Consider the following 7,576-nt stretch of genomic DNA (forward strand, 5'->3'; position numbering starts at 1 on the left):
ACTTTGTCACCACGATAATGACCAATATTTAAGGCGGCGCTTTTCTCCCAGAGAGGCTGGACACAAGCAGGGAGGCTGCTGAACTTGTAGAAACATCTTCCATCTGAAAACGGCCCTCTGAACAAGGAGCAGGCAGCTTGGCACTGGCCTGAACGCATTTCTGGTGAAGAGGTGGCCTGAAGTTGTCATTGTGAGACAATCCCCTACCTCCAAACTTCCAGTTAAGAGCATGTGTGTGCGTGTGTGTGTGTGTGTGTGTGTGTGTGACCTGCAATGAAGGGGGCATCCCTGAACAAGAAAGATTTCTCCAGCCCAACCTTTATCGGGTGTTCCCGGCCTTGCCACTACCAGCATTTGGGGCCAGTTCATTGTTTGCTGCGGGGCTATTCTGCGCATTGTGGTATGTTTAACAACACCTCAGGCCTCTCCCCACTGGATACTGGCAGCAGCCCCTCAAACAAGGCACATTTCCATCTCGTCCTAATAAGTCAGAAAGAGGAAACAGCTGACTTCCCTGGCTGGCGCAGAGTGGGGCTCTCGGTGCCTCATCACCATGGCAACCTGCCGTTCTGCTCCCACCCACTTCCACTCCCCTGACTGACAGGACCAACCCAGCATTCAGGCGTTTGCGTTTGTGCCCCTAATCAGTGTAGATGCGGCGCTTAATATGCTGAGCCCTGGGCTTCTCTGTAAACACCCCCTCCCAACCTTAAGTAAGCTCCCCTTTTTCAAAATGGGGCCTCTTGTGGCAGGGGCCCTCCCATTTTACAAGGTGATCTTACCTTCTCCCGGTCCTCTTCTTCATCTTCACAATCGTTCTAGAAGGTGGGAGGCAGAGGTACAATCTCCCCCAGAGCACAGGAGGGGAAACTGAGGACCTCAAAGATGTGTCACATCACTTCACCCAGGGGACCCGACCTATAAAGAGAGAAGCTGGTTGGAGCCCAAGCTCCTGGTCAGAGTTTGTTATGGACGGGATGCCCATGTCCCCCCAAGGTCATGTGTTGCAGCCCTAGACTCCAGTGTGACTGTATTTGAAGACAGGGGTTCTAAAGAAATAATTAGGGCTAAAAGAGGTGGGGGGAGGGGGGCGATGCTCTGATAGGATTGGCTTTCTTATAAGAAGAGACATCAGAAAGTATCCTCCCCACATTGCCCCCTCCCCACCCCCAATGCAGAAGAAAGGCCAAGTGAGGACCCAGCAGGAAAGCAGCAGCTGTTTGCAAACCTGGAAGAGAGTCCTCACCAGAACCCACCCTGCAGGCACCTAGCTCTTGAACGTCCAGCCTCCAGAAGTGTAGAAAGTAAATGCCTATTGTTGAAGCTGCCCAGCAGACCAAGCAGACCAAGACATACTCGACACTCTAATTTATAAATTGCTTTTTTCACTTAATAGTGTATCGTAGACATTTGGGGGTCCTCCTCTGTAACAGGTACCAAGTCATTTTTGAATGCCTACCTTCAGCTTATACAAAATGTTTCTGCAATTGAGGCTTTTCATGTGTCAAAGGAACACCTCCTTTGAGTCTGGGAGCGGGGACCCTGAGAACAGCATCCTGAGCCTGGCTGAGGTGAGGCCCAGGAGTGGCCCGGACCAGCCGGTGCGAGGAGCCCGGATCCCCGACAGCTCCGTGGGCAGGGAAGTGAAGGCGCCGGTTGTCCCCACCCCGGGCAAGACCCTCACCCCCTCACAGGGCCTCCTTCTAGGGGGCAGGGGCTGTGAGGACTTCTCCTCTGGGGATCAGTCTCAGAGGCGCTGCCACAGGAGCCTGCCAGGCAGAGGTTAATGAATTCTCAACGTGATTACAGATAATGGCTCTGAGTCAGATGGGAGGTCTGACTTTTTCAGCTCCATTTTTCAAATTAAGGTTGGGAGAGCATGACCACCACTGCCCAGGCTGGCTGCCTGCAGCCTGCCTCCCCCCACCCCCACCTCCTCCCAGCACAGGATTCTCAGAAATAGAAAAGTCCCACTTCTAATTAAAGGGCATGAGAGGCCTGCTCCCTTCACTAGAGCTGTTGATGAAAACCAGCCCGACATGGAGGCAGGACCACTGAGCTCCCCGCCCACGTGCTTTCAAAGCCATGGCACCTGTGCCTGGCCTCAGCTGGCAACAGGGGCCCCGTGGCCTCCGGAGGGGGTCTCCTGGGCAGGAGAATGCAATGCAGGCCCCTTGCTGCTCACCCTCCAGCTGAGTCCCTGGGGTGTAGCTGAGAGGGCAGCCCCGACCCCTCCCTCACACCCAGGGTTGCCTCTAGGACTCCCCTTCCCCCCCATGCCCAAGGACAGTGTGATGACAAAGAACCACTCTCTGAACAGCGACGGTGCTCCGGGCATCGTCCTGAGCCGTTGGCACAGACCGGCTTACTCAATGCTCAGTCTGTCCGTGTGGCAGGTCCTAATACTGCCCCATTCCATAGACAAGGGACAGAGAGCTTAAGGAAACTGTCCAGGTAGGAAGCGGTGGCAGTGGGCATTGAACCCAGCACGTCTGCTCTCCAGTGTGATGTAGTAGAGCCAGGCCAGGGGGGTACTGGTCTGTGGGGGGGCACCCACTCCCATTCGAGGCTGCTCTAACGTCACCCACATCTGATCACATCAGTGGTCCCAGGATGGAGGAGTCCCCACACTTATTTTCAGCTCTCAGATAGCACAGGACATTGGTCAGAATCTACCTGTAAGTTCTGAGAAGGTAAGCCCTGGAGTATCTATCTAGTCTGATGGCCTGGCTGTGCAACCTGGGGCAAGTCACTTAACTTCTCTGAGCCTCATGTTTCTCAACGGTGGAATGCAGCATTTAGATAAAATTATTTCCAGTTTTCAAACACATTTAGCAGCAGATTCTTGAAATGTAAAACAAGCGAAGGCCCAGCCCGATAAATCTGGGGGCTCTGGGGCAGTCAAAAGGCTCACCCAAAGACCTATTGTGGGTTCCTCTCCCAGGCCGGCCGAGAGACTCCTCCATGCACACCAAATGCAGCCCGTCCACCGAGAACCATTTTGCCAAATAGAAATTATCCAAACGAACTGAAAATATACACAAACACTCACAAATTTGCCAAATGACTCATTTGTCTACATTATCGGATTTCCGGTTTGATTTGGTCGATGTAATAGTAGCTTATTAGAGAATTTTAGTAATCATGAATACCAGAAATCAATCAATCAATAATTCAGCCATAAAAAAGCAGGACAGTCTATCATCTGTGACAGCCTGGATGAACCTTGAGGGCATTATGCCGAGTGGCGTAGTGAGACCGAGAAAGATAAACACTGTATGATCTCATATGTGGAATCTAAGAAAACCAAACTCATAGACTTGGAGAGTAGATTTGTGGATGCCGGGGGCTGGGGGAAAGGAGGAGGACAGGTCAAAGGGAACAGCCTTCCAGTTATAAGCGGAGGAAGGTCTCGGATCCAGTGGATGGCATGGTGACTGTAATTAATACCGTTCTGTACACGTGAAAGTTGCTAAGAGCGTAGTGTTTTCACCACGACAAACAAAAAACAGTACCTCGGTGTGCACTAACGTTTTGTGGTAATCTCTTTGCAATGCACGCACCAAATCGCCACGTTGTGCACCTTAAATTACACAACATTAAATGTCAACTATACCTCCACAGAGCAGGAGATAGAAAAGAAGAAGAACCATCCCAGGAGCTTTAAAAAACCATCCTCTCTCAGACCTGGCTGCTGTGGCTCAGTGGATTGAGCGTTGCCCTGTGAGCCAAGTGTCGCTGGTTCGATTCCCAGTCAGGGCACGTGACTAGGTTGCATGGCAGGTCCCCAGTTGGGGGTGCATGAGAGGCAACCACACAGTGATGTTTCTCTCCCTCTCTTTCTCCTTTCCCCTCTCTCTAAAAATAAAATAAATAAACAAACGAATAAATAAAAAACCATCCTCGTCCAAGTGCTACCGCGAGAGTCTTCAGACTCGCCGGGCGACGCTCACGGCAGCCAGGGCGCTGTGCGCGCGATCAGACCTTCCCCTCTACAGCTTGTCTGCGGCTCACCTTTCCCCATTGTCTCCCTCCCCTTTCCCTTGGGGTCTGGGGAGCTCCGAGCTGTGGCAGAGGCTCTCTGATTGCTGTCACCATCTGAGGGTGACAAACAGTCACAACAGGCCACAGCCAGGGAGATGCAGCCCTCTCAGAACAAGTGGGTCCCCGCATCCGTGTCCGCGACACTTTCCAAGGGGCTCATTACTGGGTGACAGTCTGAGAAGCCGCCCCCGCAGATTGTAGGTTAATGACACCCAACCAGGAAGCGGGCCAGCAGCAGAGGGACACAGGCGGGACCAGCCTTCACGGACCCCTTGCTTCTTGGCCTACTCTCAGGTCACGTGCCCAAAGCCAAGACGCTGGAGGCCCTGAGAGCTCCGCCCCTCCCCCAGAATCACCTGGCGGGCTTGTAAGGACACAGATTGTGGGTCCCACCCCCGGAGTTTCTGATTCTGTTGTTTCAGCGTGGGACCCGAGGACACCCCTCCTCACACCACCGCCTTCTCGTCGCCCTGCGAACTCATAGATTGTAAAGCAGAGGGCAAGAAAAGAGATCTGATCAAATTCACCCCCTTCCCCTGGATAATGAATGGAGTCAGGCCCGGTTGCCCCAGTAACCATTCAAAATCCATTTATTTGAGGAAATCAAGAATCCCATCTATGCCCATTCATCTATATTAATAAGCCCTGACTGCAGAGGGCTCTGGGGGACTCCATTCCAAACTCGCTGCCCCATCCCCAGCTGGCTGGGTCATCGCTTCACCCTGACCGGGCCGGCAAACAATGGCCTCCCCAGGCCTGAGCAGCCAGCACAGCAGGGCTCACCAGGCTCGAGGGAGAGGTGGAGCCCTGGCCAGGACCTACTCGGCCCCTGACAGGGGGTGCGGGTGGAGCAGTGGGAACACTCAGGGGGAAAGGCATTGGGAATTCCAAAAAATCAGGGCCCATATTCCCTAAAGGCCCCTTTCAGAGGGTTCAGCAACTCCTAGCTGCCGCCCAGGGCTCTGTCAAGTGACCTTCAACGGGAGGACAGGGACCACTGTGTGTCCCCATCACCTCTCCAGCCCAGGTCCTGACTCCACAGTGGGAGCTCAGGAACAGTGACAGAATTGAATGAAAAGGTCGCCTCAATTTATGGTTCTAATTTTAGCCCCAGATGAGAAATGTTGAAAGATGACTTCAGAATTGGCCTTCAATTAGCATAAAACTGAGACCCTTAGAGCTGCTCTAGCTCGTGTCCCCACAAGCATCCAAGCCGCCTGGGGTGTGGGCTGACGTGCAGGTTTCCAGGTCCTGCTCCAGAGCTACAAAATCAGAATCTCGGGGGGATGGGCACGACAAGCTCCCTGTACACCGACGGGCAGACACCCACTGTTCTAAGCAGTGGGGTGTCCAGGACAGCCAGAGGCACAGCTCTGGGACGTGCGGCTGTGGACCCAGCAGTAGAGAGAAGGTGGTGGCCAGACCCCCACCTATCGGAAGGCAATTAGACCAAAGGCTCTGGGACTCGGCAGCAAGGTGATCTCAGCTGCACAGCACAGGACCTTGGCTCTGGCAGCGCTGTTGGCCAGAGAAGTGGGTGCACGCCAGGCGGGCAGGGCCTCCATCCAGGGGCGTCTCCAGGAAAAAGCGCGACCACTGGTCTGGGTCCTCAGCCAGCAGAGCTGACAGTGCGGGGAACAGTGCAGGCGGGGCTCGGATCTGAGCCTGGCCGTGTCGGCTCTGCCACTTACCAGTTGCATGACCATGGGTACCTCCCTGAGCCTCAGCTCCTCATCTGCCATGGAATAACCAGAGGTCTGGCTTCCTGGGGGGCCGTGGGCTGCAAGAGGCGACACAGGCTACTCAGCTGTGCTTTTGCCTCAGGTCTGCCTGGTTCCCTCATGCCCACCCTCACCTGTCTGTTTCTGAGCCCCAGACCTAAGCACCCCAAGCCCTTGGATCGTTTTCTTCCCCAGCTCCCAGCCCCACCAGACTCCTGGCTATTACTGCTCTCACAAGGCTGTTCAATGCTAACTCATTCCCAGTTATATTAATCACATCTTTAACTGCCCATCAGGGCCAGTTAGACCAGAATGAGACCCTAGGGTGGCCGCAATGAGTTAATAGTGTTTCAGCTGCCAAATGAGGGAGCCTGAGCAGCATTTGGGGAGTAATGACTGGTTCCTCGTAAGTGTCCTGAAGTACTGAGGTGTCCCAGAGCCTCATTCCCGCTCCAGGGCCTGCAGGGTGGCCCAGGATGAAGAGCACAGCCTTGGGGACAGACCCACGTTGGACCTGGCTCTATCCCCCGGTAGCTGAGGGACTCTGGGTAAGTTACTGCATCGCCCTGGACCCCACTTACTCCATCTGTAAAATGGGGTTAAAAATGTTAGCAGCTCCTTTCAGGAAATGTCTGGGGGATTAAATGTCACTGTGTATATAAAGTGCTTAGTTCACAGCCTGACAAGGGACATGCTCAATAATTGGAAGTGACTCTTTTTACCCAAGGACTTTGATTCTGGGATCCCAGCCTTGGACAGAGGTCTGGGTACCGATCTAATAAAATGCAGCTGCTTCGGGTTACCACAGAGATCATCTAATCTAATCCACGGAGGCTGCTCGGTGGCAGTTTATTGAGTTTAAAAAAAAAGGCATCTGATTTTCACCCAAAGGAGAGAAAGTTAAAGGCAACTTGAGCAATGGGCCCTGCCTGGCTAGACCGGAACACAGTAACTGCTGCCGTTTCCAGCACTTACCACATGACGATGGCTTTCCTTGAGAGAAATGGGTCATTTAAACATTTAGTCAGAGCGACTGTCATTTAGCCCCACTCCTAGTACGAGGCCCCACACATCGAGGGGAAAGTCGGACCAGAGTCGCATTTGCTCCAAACGGCAGAGCTGAGATCCGCCTTTCCCCAAAGGGCGATGCTCCTGACTGGGGCTCTAACAAATGTCAGTACAAAACCTAACAGCAGCCAACGCAGCACTGGTTCTCACACTTGTCTCTTGCCAGGTGGAAGGGGACCGGTGACAAGGCCCCAGGCGGTCCTCCAACATCACCCCTCCCTCCAAGTGGGTCCCGTGGTGCCCCAGGCCAGAGGCTGGCTGTGCCCAGGTGCACTGATGAGGTTGTGTCGGGGAGGTGGTGGCCCTGAGGGAGTTAACAGTCCTGGATTTGTCACCAGCTGGCTTCCCAGGGCCACAGCAAAGCAGAAACCCCTCTGCCGTCAGACAGCCCTGGTTGGGACCCTGCACCAAACCTCATGTGAAAAACGAGGTGAGTAATAGTGTTCTCACAGGGGCACCTGCCTGACACAGTGCTGGCCACAAAGCAAGGGCGTGCTGAGTGAGGCTACTGTCCCTCGGTGGCCTTGTTCAGAGGTCAGAAACTGAGGCCTGTAATTCAGTGTCCTGCTCAGGGCCCAGGGAGGCCAGGGTGACAGTGGGGGGCGGTCCTTCCAGAGAGCACATGGTAGGTAATGAGAGGGCCACCCTTACCCTTGCCCACCCCCAATCATTAGAGCTTAGGGTGTATGGGGGCAAGGGGCCCCAAATAGTATCTGTGGGCCCCCACTCCCTGAGCCAGCCTG

This window comes from Furipterus horrens, unplaced genomic scaffold, assembly GCF_987537825.1.
Source record: "Furipterus horrens unplaced genomic scaffold, mFurHor1.1.pri manual_scaffold_5, whole genome shotgun sequence".
NCBI lineage: Eukaryota > Metazoa > Chordata > Mammalia > Chiroptera > Furipteridae > Furipterus > Furipterus horrens.